The sequence below is a fragment of the Heterocephalus glaber genome, unplaced genomic scaffold (assembly GCF_053883595.1).
Source record: "Heterocephalus glaber isolate CG9 unplaced genomic scaffold, H.glaber_assembly_v1.0 deba00001463, whole genome shotgun sequence".
NCBI lineage: Eukaryota > Metazoa > Chordata > Mammalia > Rodentia > Bathyergidae > Heterocephalus > Heterocephalus glaber.
This window is the reverse complement of record NW_028258310.1, coordinates 13359969-13374458: the sequence shown is the minus strand read 5'-3', so window position 1 is coordinate 13374458 and position 14490 is coordinate 13359969. Positions and strand designations below refer to the sequence as shown.

The 14490-nt window shown below is 38.5% G+C and overlaps 1 protein-coding gene and 1 long non-coding RNA gene across 10 annotated transcripts in view; one reads left to right on the top strand and one right to left on the bottom strand.

Annotated features, from left to right (window-relative positions):
• The window catches only part of LOC110351101 (uncharacterized), a 35952-nt gene extending 24301 nt beyond the window's left edge, over nt 1-11651 (top strand). The window contains exons 5-7 of one of the 2 annotated variants that reach the window (XR_002398149.2): nt 8300-8402; nt 10567-10654; nt 11301-11651. This is a non-coding gene — a long non-coding RNA (uncharacterized LOC110351101). Of the gene's footprint in view, nt 1-8299; nt 8403-10566; nt 10655-11177 lie in introns of both variants that reach the window. The other variant, XR_002398150.2, reaches the window with a different exon arrangement.
• Nucleotides 1-14490, bottom strand: part of Ppp2r2b (protein phosphatase 2 regulatory subunit Bbeta) — a 455995-nt gene that overhangs the window by 308540 nt on the left and 132965 nt on the right. The window lies entirely within an intron of this gene.

Sequence of the window (14490 nt, the reverse complement as noted above, 5' to 3'; positions counted from 1 at the left end):
GGATTGAATCCCTAAAGAAGTTTTACCCAATGTGATAAAATGGGATAGTGTCATCTTTTGCTTAGTGTTAGGGCCAGATATGTGGGTGAATTACTTGTGTAATAACATAGGGCCTTGTGATCACAAGGGTCCCTTGCTTGACTTAATGGTGTCTTATAACCATCTTGAAATCTGAAATACTTTTTGAAGAGGGGCCTGCCATTTTCATTGTGCCTTGGGTCCATAATGATGTAGATAATCTTGCTTATTACAGATCTTTAGTTCTGTCTTTACTAAGAACACACAAGGGGAAAAAAATCTGCCAAAGATGTGCCTCAGATATTCTATGTTTCCTATCTTTTTCGATTATTTGTTCCTCCTTGTCTGTCTTCTTTGTGTTGAATAAATATTTTTACTGTGCCATTTAATTCTCTTCTTTATTTACTATCATTTTTTGTCCTGTGTTTGTAGTGGTTGTCCTAGGATTGAAATGTACATTTTATTTAATTTATTTATTTATTTGCACTTTATTAAATTCTTTTATTGGTACATTGTAGGTATACAACACAATTACATTTCTCATTGGGAATTGTGCCTTTACATGATGCATCTTGGTTCTTATTTTTTTCCCATTCCTAGCCCTCCCTTCAACCCCTCCACCCTTCCCTATTGACAAAGACTTTATTTCCATTTTTTCCATTTCTCAGCACTTTTCCTTTCCCTTCTTTCCTTTCCCCTGCCCCTCCCACTACCCCTACCCCTTTGGGTCTTTTCTTCCTATTTTGCATTATCGATTATTCATTCTAATCATTGGTACATTTTAGGTGTACAATATAATGACATTCATCCTTGGAAATTTGCACCTTTACATAGTCTCTCTTGGTTCTTATTTTTCACCCTTGCCCAGCCCTCCCTTCAACCCCTCCATTCCTCCCTATTTACAAAGATTTTGTTCCTATTTTTCCATTTTCTCATATTAATCCCATTCCCTTCTATCGTTTACCCTAGCCCTCCCACTTCCTTCCCCTTTGCCCCTTTTCTTCCTATTTCACATGACCTATTATACATAAATAGGACACACATGTATAAATACCAAATAGTTTCTCTGGTATGAGAAACTGAAAGTGTAAATAAGGACTAAAATGAAATGTATATTTTAATGCATCATAATCTTCTTCTGATTAATTTTATTATGAAAAATAGAATCTTTGCTCCAATATAATTCTATTCCCTCTTTTCTCGATGCTATTCTTGTCATATACATTATATCTTCGTATGTTACAGACCCAACAATACAGTGTTAAAAGTATTTTTCATATTACCTTATCTTTTAAAGAAGTTGGAGAAAATGAGAAAAAATATACTTATGCACTATTTTATACTAACTCAGATATCATTTGGAGCTCTTTTCTTTCTGTGGCTTTGTCACCTCATGGTATCACTTCTGAAGGACTTCCTTCCTTCCGTATGTCTTGCAAGACAGGCCTTCTAGCATCCCATTTACTCCCCCTCTGTTTACCTGTGAATGTCTTTATTTTGCCCTCATTTTTGAAGGCACAGTTTTTGAAGAATAGTTTTATTAGATACAGCATTCTTGTTTGGCAGTTCCTTCCTCCTTCACTAAGGATGTGTCACTCTTCTGCCTCCTGCTATCGTCGTTTTAGATCAGAGGCCAGTGTAATTGTACTGATGTTCACCTATCTACGGTGAGTCACTTTTCTCATGTTACTTTCAAGATTTTCTCTTTGGGTGTGGTTTTCAGCAGTTTGACTACAACATGTCAAACTGTGGATCTATTTGTATTTGGGTTTCTTTAAGTTTCTTAGATATGTAGCTTTTTCTTTTTAAACACACACAAGTTTCAGTGGTTTGGGGGCACTATTTTTCAGAAAAAAGTTTGTTCCTTTCTTTTCTTTCCTTTTGAGATTCTCACCTCAGATGCTTGATTTTGTCCCACAGGTTTCTGAGGCACTGCTTATTTTAGTTCAGTCTTTTTTGCTCTATTTTTTTTAGATTCACTGACTACTATTCTTTCTCAAACTTGTTGTCAAGCCTTCTACTGAATCTTTTATTATACTTACTATACTCTTCTGCTACAGAATTTCCTTTTGGTACTTTTTAACAATTTCTATCTCCTTATTAAGGAGCTCTGTTGATGCATTGTTATCTCACTTTCCTTTAGTTCTTTAAACATGATTTGCTATAGTTCTTCAAACATATTTATAGTAGCTGCTTTGGAACGTTTGTCTGCTAATATCTGGTAACACTCAGTTTCTAACAACTGCTTTTTTTCTTAAGTATGGGTCACACTTTCCTGTTTTATGGCATGTCTAGTAATCTTTTTTTAAATGAGACATTTTAGATCTTACATTGCAGCTACTCTGACTTGTGATATTCTTTCCCTAGATGGTGGGTTTTTTGGGGTTTTTTTGGTGTTTTTATTTGTAGCTTAACTGGCCAAACCCTATGAAATCTGTTATTCCTATGGTTACTAATGCTTCTACTAGGGTTAAAAAAATATTTTTGATTTTCTTTTTAAACCTAGCTTGTGAAAAGTTGCTTGTGTGTCTGTATAGCTTAGTGGTCAGCTCATGATTGTACCTCAGCTGTGCCCCACCCATCGAACCACTTAGATTTCCAACCTTTACTGCTAGATCTGTTGGCGGACAGAGGACCATGTTCAAATTCAGGCTGTTTTCAAAGCCTCTTTGTGTTTTGGTTTCTGCTGGACTCTCCTGGGTCTCCTATGCACATGTCCTCAGCCTTGAATTCTCCAGCAGGAAACGGAGGTTAGTGTTTTCTTTCATTTTTCCCTCTACTTCTACACAGCCTCAGCCAATAGATCCCTCATCATAACTGCAGCCTCAGGGTGGGGGCAGCTGATGACCCTCCCATCTCACTCACTTCCAAGATGGATTTTACAACTCATGTCTTTGCTGGGTATGCACATTGCCTCTTTCCACTGAGTGAGGTCCTTCCCACGCCTGCAGAGAAACTCTGGTCATCATATCTTGCCTCTCCTTGCCAGAACCCATAAGCTGGGCAACGTGGCTGAAAGAAGCGCTAGACCAGAGTATCTCAGACTCTACTGTTCCTGTGAGGAGCTCAGCAGTTTTGAAAGTGCAGACATTTCTTGTATTGCTATATGCCATGCTGATTTTCACAGCATGAAATAGTTGCTGTTGTCAATTTTTTACAGCTTCGTAGTTGCATTTGGATGACAGACTTCATCTCTCACAGAGCCATAGCTAATAGTCCTACCCTTTGGCTTGTATTTTGACTTTTTCCACTCCCCCTCTTCTTCTCCATGGAGTCCCTTTCACGCACAACATGTACTAATGACTCGTGAGCAATAAAATTTTTCTTACATATGGGCAGTAACTCCAGCCACAAGTTCTATACGGCTATGGCTACGAGCCACCCACATTGACTTGCAGCCAGTTAAAACATTCAGCAAACTCTGCAAACACCACCTGCTGAATGTCCTTAGTCACACAGCCTTTCCTCCAGTCAAGGAATGAATGGCCAACAAGGGGTCCCTGCACTGCTTGTTACCGCTCAGTGCTTTACAAGGGCAGCAGAAAACACTCATGATATGCTTCTTTCCTACGGTGCCCAGATGTGGTCTCAGAATCCTCCTCACTCAGAATGACAGGCATGACTTGGGGCAGGGGAGACCTCTTTGCCTTATATTCCAGCCCTGCAGGAGAAATTTATCATTCTTCATAGTCTCTTCCCTGCTCCCACCCACCAGTCAAGGCTTTGGGTTGGTTTCCTGATGAATACGTCCTTTTTATACTTAGGCATCAGGATCAGCTCCTTTGTTTCGGTTTTACTTATGGAACTCTACTCATTCCCTTGCTAATTCCGTCCATTTTCATGATTTTAAAAATCTCACCCACTGATTAGCCCTTCCTAGATTTATAGCTTTAGGTAAAACCTCTTCTCCAAACTCCAACTCTACCTATCATCTCTACTTGGAAATTGTGATGGATTAACTAATGGTCAATTTAAGTGGGAATGGCCTGCTGAACTGAGTCAGCATGCTGTTGATTTTCCTGAAGAAGCTGCTTTTTGGTGGTTTTTCTTCAAAGCAGCTTTGGCTGCTGTCTTCCTTCGGGAGAGCTTCAATCTTTATCTTCATCTTGGATGTTGTCTCCTGGCTCCAGAGCAGATCCCTCAGCCTTCTGGCACAGATATTTCAGCCCACCACTGCAGACTTTCTAGCTTCCACCACTGTCCTTTGGGCCTTCCTGGTGCAGATCCTTGATATGGACTTCTAGGGACATTGCTGTGGGGTCTAGGCCTCTGGCTGGACTCGTGTGGGACATTGCCATGGGATTCAGGCCCTTAGCTGGATTCTTTGGGACTCTAGCATGTGGACAGATCTCTTGCACTCTTCTGCATTTGACTTTTTGGGTGACTATTATAAAATAATCATATAAAATTATGTGTCCTGTATCAAATCTTTTCCTTTGCAAATCCTGACTACATCAGAAATTTTAAGGATGTCGCTAAGTTACCATACACAAAGCTAAACTGATTTCCCACTTAGAGTCTCTTCGAAATGTAGGTGCTCACTATCTTGACTGATACTATCTTTTTTCTTTCCTGACCAAAAAAGATGGAGTCATTTTGGATTTTTCTGATTTCTCTCACAACATCAGGAAATCCTTTGGGCACTACTTCCAAATAAATCAGAAACCTATGGTCTCTTACCACTGTCTCTGCCTGGTGAACATCTTTTACTGAGTCAGATCTCTCATAGGATCATTAAAATGGGTTTCACTGGTTCTACCTATGGTGAAAATTATATCCTCATCTTGGTGGGTCATGGGGTACATTATCATAGTAAAAGTTCTAATAACTTTCTAATAAGCCATATAGGCATGTAATGGGTTCAATTTTTTAAAAGTTCAACACAAACCCAGACTTTTTAAAAGGCTTTTATATTACAATGTATGAAGAAAATGAACACCATTTGTGAATGTGGGCTCTGGAGATGAATTATCTACCTAGGTTGTATTTGGTTTTGCCATTTACAAGAATTATTCTATGTCTCTGAGATTTACTTCTTTCATGTATAAAATAGGAATGGTGTCTATATCACAGCTCTGGGGTAGAATTAAATGAGATAAACAAGCTCTAATATATAGTAAACTCTCCCACCACTTTTTAAAAATTACATAACATTGTGAAGGCCTTTAGTCTGTGCAGAATTAGCCTAGATTCTGGGCATTCAGAATAGAAATTGGCCTCTGATCTCATAGAACTGACATTGTATATGCAGGAGACAGAACAGAAACTAATAAACATTTTCTGATTGGTGACACTATTTTGAGGAAAATAAATCAGGATTATGCACTAGAATGAGAGGAACAAAGGTGGTTTTAGATTGGCTAGTCAGGGAGGCTGTTTTTCAGAGAAGAAAGTGCTTACACTGAGAGCAGGGCAGTGTGGAGCCAGCCAAGCAGGGCTCTCTGGAGGAACCGAGGAGCAAGCACAGAGGTGTAGATGGGAAATGAGCTTGGCTTGTTCAGGATTCAAGGAAAAGTCTGTGTGGCTGGTTATGAGGAGAACGAGAGAAAAATCGCAATTATTATTATTATTTTTGTGGGGGGAGTTACAGGGGATCGAAATTGGGAACTTCCGCATCTTAATGGCTTTAAATAATCCCCACGCTCATAGGCCTTTACTTGCAGAATTCTGGAAATGGCCCAGTGGTCTGGAGAGGAAGAAAAATAAAATTATCCCAGATCTGAGATTCAGGGAGAATTGACCAGCTTGTTTGAATAGGTTTCCCAGGCTAAAATGGTGATATTTACTCTACCTACAAAAAAAAAAAATGGGGTTAAAATGGACATGAGTTAGCAACTCAGAGGTTAAGAATTAAAAATGAAGAAGAAAGGGCCCTTGCATGGATCTCATTGACAATGTGGTTTCCGTTGATCTCTGATATTCTCATTCTTCTTGAAGACTATACTTATTTCTATTAGTTGACATATTAGCCTAAAATTTACTTTTCCTTTTTTGGGAGTAATGTTTTGGGTGTAACTAAATATTGAAGTAAATGCTCATCAAATACCACATGCTATTCCTTTTGTAAAACCTCAGTTGTTCACTGTACCATAATTAAGTCCTTTCCTAGACATGAAACCCTCCCCAACATGCCCTGTGCATGTATTCTCACTGGAATTCATTTGCTTGCCAAAGGTCAGGCCTAACCTGAAAATTCTGTTCCCTATTGTGCCAAGGATCATTTTTAGTGCTCTTCTCAATGACAGTAGTTGAAAGGAGAAAGTGATATCTCTGTAACTCAAAACCAGACCATTCTACAGTAATACATTGGCAAGTGACAATGGGATGGAGATGTTTTTTGTGTGCATCCTTTTGTTTTCTATCTTAATGTTTCTGAATGCAGAACCAAGCTGTTTGTTATTCTTCTGCTACACAATGGAAAATGGAATTAAGAAGATTTCTGACTTCCTTGCAACTGGGAGACAAAATTTCTTAGGAATGTACAACAGGCCTCCTTGGAACTGTTCAGAAATGTACCCTGTCTCAATAATCTCTTCTTTCTAAGTGGGCTAACCTAAGCTCCCTCCAAAGTAACCCATGACACCAATTCAAAGTTTAAGGTTTGTTTTTTTTTAAATAGGGATTTATTTGTATGTCATCTTCCTTCTTTCTCAAATTTTTGGTTTTGGGTGAGCATTTAATCATTCCTAGCAGCACTAACAGATGGGAAGCAAGAAGCTTCAAGGAAAAACTTCAGGCTACTTTTAGCTTTTCATTAGCAGTTATGGGAAAAGCTTACGTAGAAAAAATTGAAATTGTCTGAAGTGAGATTGGAGAATTCTCTATGGATTCTAATTAGCCTCACCTTGTCCTGGTCTTTCTAATATCATAGATAATAGAGCTGACATAAATGAGAATTATATCTTAATTATCTTAATTACTGAGTAGTAAAGAAGTTAACTCCTTAAGTCATTGATTTAGACTAAATTTAGAAGAGATTGTGTGTGTAAATGCACTCATGGGTATGTATATATGCATTCATGTGAATGAATTCATCCAAACTCTTCACTCCAGCCTCCAGCAGCTCATCCAGGTCTGGTCATTAGCAGCTGTCTGGAATATTTCCTGTCCTTCTCTGGGCATTGGGAGAGTCTCAAACTCCTTGGATCTTCCTCAGTATGTTTGTATTAAATCATTTGGACTGGCTCAAACTTTCACTCAGTAACTATTCTCATCACGTCTCTCCCCTTCTTTGTTCCCCCTTACACTATTTCAAAATCATCCCCAGGGAATTGGGATTCTCAAACTCAAGTCCTTTTGTGTTCTAGAGCTTATCAAGTTATCAGCCCAACCTTCAGTTTTCTATCCTAATTTTAAGTTATAAACTGAATTACCTAAAATATCAAATATGTGGACAGTAGATACCATAAAGAGGCAGAGTCTAGTGGTCCAGTGATTAAATCCTTCCTCTCTGTTGTTACTTTTTCATGTATACCACATTTGTGATGATGATGAACAAAGTCATAGAGCAGCAAGAAAAGGAAAACAAAACCATCTAGTGTATGTCAGGCGATGCTTCATGCTGAAGTATGTCCCAAGAACCCCTTGGGAAGGACAGCAAGCAGAGAAAGCTAGCTCCATTAGAGATATTACAGCTGCAGCAGGCTAAAAGAGGGCTTGAGAATCTAGAAGGGTAGCTTAAGAAAAAGTGTTTTGTTTTGTTTTTGTTTTTACCTGTAAACATAAAGTGTGCTGAAATTTCAACAGGGGATTTATATTATATGATGTTTTAATTACAGTTGGTTGTATTCTACCTTGGAATTGTAACTAATTCTGTTTGTGCTTTGAGAAATGATGATTTTTTAAAAATCTGGCTTAAGCAGTTGAGATTTCAAATAAAAGGACTGGGAAATAATTCCATGTGTTTCTAATTGGATGAATTGTTTGCTTGTCAAGTTATTTCCTAAGGTTTCTTTTTCTTTTCAATTAGCATATTAGATCCTTGAGGAGTACCCTGGATAAATGCCCAAGTTGCTCTTTGGCTAAGTAGCATAACACAAAGTCTGTATCCAGGGAACCCAATCCTGTGATCAGGAAACAAGTCACAGCTATACCTTAATTATTTCTTTTCAAAATCAAAAGATTTTTTAATGATTATTTGGGACCCCCTATTTTTCTATCTGTTAAGTGTTTTGGGTAGATTCTTAAGGAAAAACAAAAGAACAAAAATTAAACCTATTATCAACCACACTTGTGATACTATTAATGACCACTTTGCTTTGTTCTGAAATTTCCACTTCAGGCAGATTAACAAGGATCCAGATAGAAGCAAAATGAAACACATGTAAGAGGCTGTGGCTTATCACAACAATCAGAAGCTCTAAGGTGCCCTGGAGGTATAAGAGGTAATTTCTCACAAGTGAAAATAAAACTGTGGTCGAGGGGGTGGAGGGGCTCTGGAGGAGACTTTGGCCTCAAAGGATGTATCTGCAATTTTTTAGGTCCAGCTGTAGCTCATATTTTAAAACTAAATATTTGAAAGTTGGATTCTATTTCATCAAAGCTATAAGAGAAATCAGATGACAAACATTTTTAAGAGTAAAGAGTGTTGTTGAGGTGAGCCAGGACTATTTTTGCCAACATATAGCACATCTTTTCAAATATCAAATTCATAATGTCTGTGTATATAGGTAGGGAGAGCCTGGATGTAGAATTATGGAGAAGATGGCACTTGCCATTTGTACAGAAAGATAGCTGGGAAATCATCAGTCTCCTACCTGAAGGATTCCTACTCCGCAAGTAGTCATTTTTCTGTCTATGCATTGATTTGTTCATCTCACCATTGTATACTGAATTTCTCCCAGTTGCCAGGCACTGGGGATACAACAGTAAATCAGACAGACAAAGATGCAAGTACTTAGTCTCTCTGTGTTCCTCTACATTTCATAAGTTGAAATCCTGACCCCCAGTATGATGGTATTAGGATCTGGAGCCTTTGGGAGGGCTTTTCTATCATAAATGGAATTATTATTCCTATAAAAGAGGATCCTGAGTGATTCTCATCCTCCTCCATGATGTGAGCAGATAGAAAGAGGACACCGTGATCCACAGAGCAGGCTCTCACCAGACACCAGAGCTGCCAGCACCTTGATCTTAGACTTTACAACCTTCACAACTGAGAAATAAGTTCCTGATGCTCATAAGGTGCCTCATTTATAGCGTTTTATTATAGCAGCATGAAAGGACTAAGGGATCATTGAATGAATATCGCAGGCAAGTATAACTATGCCATATGATCCAGTCTAACACAAGGAAAACGAAGTCACTCTGGAACCCCTTAGCAGGAACCACCCAACAACATCTGGGGCTGGGGACAAACTGTCATGGCATTAGGTCCCCAAGGAAGTGAAATTTTTAGCTGAGCCCTGAAAGTGTGAGCCTGATAAAGGAGGCTGGAAAGTAAAAGGGGCAGGAGAAGAAAAACAGAGAGTTTTTATGATTTGTTGGAGTGACTAAAAGAAGTTTGGGTATATTCAGTGGAAAGTTTGAAAGAAGGTGGTAGAAAACACAGCTAGAAGAGGGAACAAGTTTTGGAGCCAAGCTATTTCAGATCTGACTTCTGGGGTCTGCACCTCATCAAAAAGAGCTGGTTTTGATGACCAGTTCTGAAGTTTCCCAGCAATTTATGCAAGTTACTTCACTTCTAAGACTCATTTTTCTTACCTATATAATGAGATATACCTCCTTTGTGGGATTGCTTAGAAAATTATGTGATGAAAATGTCTGTACCTGGCAAAATGAAGTATTTAATAAATGGAAGCAATAGTTATTTCTTTGACTATTGCTAAATAGAGTCACATTTCACGAAGAATAATGTCTCGGAGAAGAGAAGCTCTACTGCCATCAGCTTAAACATCAGCAAGGTTAGACATGTAGGCATTGTGTGGCAGGGTGCCTTCCTGATATGTCTCAGATACTTATTCTTTACAAGAATTTGGCCCTTTCCTTTGTCCCAAGACAGCAAGTACTTTCCAGTACAAACAGTAGAGTCACCTGATAAAATATCATTTTAGGCACTGTAGCCATTAATTATTACACTCATTATCTCGGTCCCTCATCTGTCGAGTAAGATACCCAAATTACTCTGCTATTTCCCCGAGTGGGCATAGGAAAAAAGTGCAATAAACTAATGTGATGGTTTTTGTGATGTGTCAACATGACTGGGATGAGAATACCTGGCAGATTAGGAAAGTGTCATTCTGGGTGTGTCTGTGGATGACATGGGAGCCAGCAAACTGAGCCCAGGTGACCCACTCCAGTTGTTGGTGGCACTAACCAATAGGCTGGTAGCCTGGATGGAATTGAAGAAGAACAAGAAGGAACTGTGTCCTGTTTTGGAAAAGCTCCTGTCTTCTTGAGTTGGTGCATCTTTTGCTGCCATCTTCTTTGAACATAGGATTCCAGCTTCTTCAGCCTTCCAACCCAACCTCACACTGGCAACTCTGCAGTGAGCTTGCAGACCTTCGGCCTTAGGCTGGCGCTGCATCCTTGATCCCTCTTGTTTTGCAGCTTCCATCTTCTAGAGCTGAGCAGCTGCTGGATCTTCTGGCTCTCCAGAGTGCAGACCGCCACTGTGTATTATCCTGCCTCTGATGCTGTGAGCTTATCTAATAAATCCCTTGCATAATTGTAGATATATTTTCTATTGATTTTGTTCCCCTAGAGAGCTCTAACACAACATGTGGCCATATGAAAGGGTCTCTAATATGTAAGATAATGTCTCTTTTTGTTATCATTGCTAAGAATTCTTTGTTTGTTTGCTTTTTTTTTTTTTGGTACCGGGGATCGAACTCGGGTCCTTGCGCTTGCGCAGCAGGCAGCAAAACCACTGAGCTAAATCCTCAGCCTCTAAGAATTCTTGTAAGCAGTAAGACAAAAAATGAAGAGCCAGACATACACAGTTCTTATCTTATCAGTCTGGGAGGCTGAGGTGGGAGGATTACAAGTTTGAGCCCAATCTGGGCAATTTAGGAATTTAGGAAGATCCTGTCTCAAAATAAAAAAAACAAATTAAAATGACTTTGTATATATTTTGGTGCAAAAGCCCTGAGTTCCATTCTCAGTACTAAAATAAAATGGGGGAGGGATGTCTTACAGGCTTTCTGTTTTTGTATCACTAGGTTCTCTACAGACAGTAGGAGGGCATTCATGAAGAAGAAAGGAGCTCTTTCTCTGCCCCAAAGAGAAGTCTGTTGGGCCAATGTTTCTTTGCATTTCTAAATCTGTGGACTTGGTTTCTCTAGGTGAGCACTGTAAGACACCTGTACTGAGAATGGACTCCAAAAGGGGGTTTTGAAGGTGGAGCAGGAGTTGGCTGTGTGACAAACCCACGGAAAGAGGACATCCTCTGGGCTAGAGTGAGCAGCAACAATACCTTCCCAGAGCAAAGAGGATGTCCTCAAGGAGCTGCTGGTAGCTCAGCACAGCTCTTGGTTCTCTGTGACAATAAAGGAAACGTGGAAGAGATGATCCAAAATTCACGTCTGTTTGGCTTCTGTATAGATAATGTTTTTATTTATATTCTGCCATATTCCACCAAGGTTTTGTGATAAAATTCATTACATGGTTCTTATGCATTGACCTTCCTAATTAAGTTTTTCTCAGCACTGTCATGTTCATCTTTGTATTCCCTCAGCCATATGCAGAGAGACTTGAATAAAAATTGAATCAAATTTATATACTCTAAGCTTGCTGCAGGTGGTTAGCAAGGGCAACTGGTCCCAGATGCTTGGTGGGTGGCAAGGAAATCTGGGCCAGCACTTCAAATTGCTTAGATTGAGTTACCATATTTCACTGAATCTAAGATGCCATTGATCATAGGGTCTATGGTTGCTTTATATGCTATTAAGAAAAAATCCTGTAGATAGAACTGTAACAGTATAAATTCACCATCTATGTCAAGGTGCAATCTGATTTCAGATATGTCAGATATTTTTTAAAAATATCTTTAAAGAGAAAATTCATGGTGATGATACTATTCCCCACCCTGAATAGTCAGAAATTCTAAGGAGTAGTGAGACTCTGGTGAGAGACAATGAGAACTCTTATACTTTTCTGGGTGACAAATTTGCCTAACAGTCTGAATCTAAAAGCCCTTGACTCAGCAATTGCACGTCTTGCAACTAAATCCAAGGAAATAAGTATAAAGGTTTATAAGGATGTCATCACAGAATAGTTTATACAGATAGTAGCAAAAAATAAAGAGGAAATAACCTAAAATAGTCATTATATACATTAACTTAGCATTATACAATAGAGTAACATGCTAATAGAAAAATATTTTAAATTCAAATCATTTTATAATGTTATGTTTTAAATATCAGATAACAGGACCAGGAATTTAGCTCAGTGGTTCCGCCACCTGCTTCACAAGCACAAGGACCCAAGTTTGATCCCCAGTACCCCCCCAAAAAATAAAAAAATAAAAAATAAAAAAAAATCAGGTAATGATCTGTTACAGCACAAAATCACTGCTGTGAATGAAAAAATATATTTCCATTTCCTATTCACATTATCAAAAAGTTAATAAAGGGTGTTTACATGAGGGACTTCAGTTGATCTTTTTCTGTGTGCTCTAATTTTTCAAAAATTGGAAAACCAAACATTGGTTAGATACAGACCTTGGAGTAATAATATGCATATGGGTAATGGAGAATTAGCCACCTTGACTTAGAAACATCATTTTCTATGGAGAAGGGGCCTAGAGGTTTGTTGTTTTGTAATAACCTTGGTCCAGACTCCAACTGGCTTCAAGTGAGGCCCTGGTTAAAAGGGTGTGGGAAAGTTTATTTGATTCCTGACTGGAAATATACCTTCATCATTGGATTCTTCCTCAAAAGTTAATACCAAAAAAAAGAAATATCTCAGGCTGTGACTATGCCAGAGTGTCTGCATACCTAGAACTTTAGGATGTAATCTTAGCTGGAGGGAAAATATGGGACACTGAACACAAGTAAGGCAAGTTCCAGATCCTACAAGTGGGAAGGAGGTGACGGTCAGATGTCACGGTCAGATCTGTTTTTACCATCTAAAAAGGTAAATCCTCTGAATCTGCCTCTAAGTACCACATTGCCACAAATTCAGGTCTTTTCAAGTTACTTATAGTTCTTCATAAATTATGTCATTTCCTAAAAGATATATGGTTGGGATCAAGACCCCACTTTAAAGATAAAGTGCAATGTTTTGACTATATTTATTTATGAAGTGAACTTGTCTTCCCATTTTATATGGAGACATTTAATTTTGAATAGTCTATCATAGAATTTCTGCATGAGCAGGAAAGATTGTGACTCTGCATTATGGTTGTGTATTTTATCCTCAAGTGAATGAGTTACCTTTCTGATTTTTTTTCAGTCTACCTTTATATTTATTTACAGCTTGCTTTAAAAAATAATCGGTGATGCATTCCTGTGTTTATAGTAGCACAATTCCTAATAGCTAAATCTTGGAAGTGGTCTATATGTTTCTCAGGAGGTGAGTGAATAAAGAAAATGTGGTATTTATACACAATGAAGTACTCTTCTTCCAGAAAGAAGGATAAACTTGAGTCATTTGTAGGAAAATGGATGTACCTTGAGATTATAATGTTATGCAAAATAAATCAGACATACAAGCTCAAATATCACATGCTTTTTCTTATATGAGAAACCCAAAATAAAGGGCAAAATAAAAGATAGGTAACAGGAAGTAGAGAGATAGATCTTTTGCAAATGGGAAAGGGACCGAGAGATGGAGGGAGGGGGAAGGGAGGGGAGGGAAAGAAGGTGAAAAAGAATTAAGATGTGTTATATATGTGTACCAACTCCCCATGAGGAATGTAATCATTATGTACTGCAAATGCTTACGAATAAAAACTGAAAAAATAACCTGTGCTTATGGTTTCCAACATTATATATCTCACACCTCCTTAATTTAAAGCTTGGTTCATATAAAAGTTTTGTTTTATAATTATTTATTTACATGTTTATAGAATTAGCATTGTTATTGTTTTTTTTTGTCAACTCTGCAAAGTTTAGCCTTGTAATTTTTGAATATCTACCTAGTGTCTATCTAGGTATCTCTACCTTATGTGTGATACATGACAACTGTAACCTGAAAAAGTAAAACAAAGACTTCAAATGACATAGAAATCTGGGTCGAGGAGAGATGGGTTAGAATGTGGGGCACAGGGATATTTAGTAATCTCCTACTATTCGCCTTGTTTGCATCATCTTCCTCTCTCTGGATAATATACACTGCACATGGATACTCTTTCCGTGCCATGTTGTCCTCAGAGTGTTGCCAATTTCAGTGCCCCACACTTCTGGTTGCAAACCAAAGACTGGCTAGCCAGACTACAGCATCTACTTGGCCAGGATATTTGACTTCAGTGTGGACACCTAATCCAAAGCCAACAGAGAGTTCTCTGGATGATTTGTGCATGGACACTGAGAA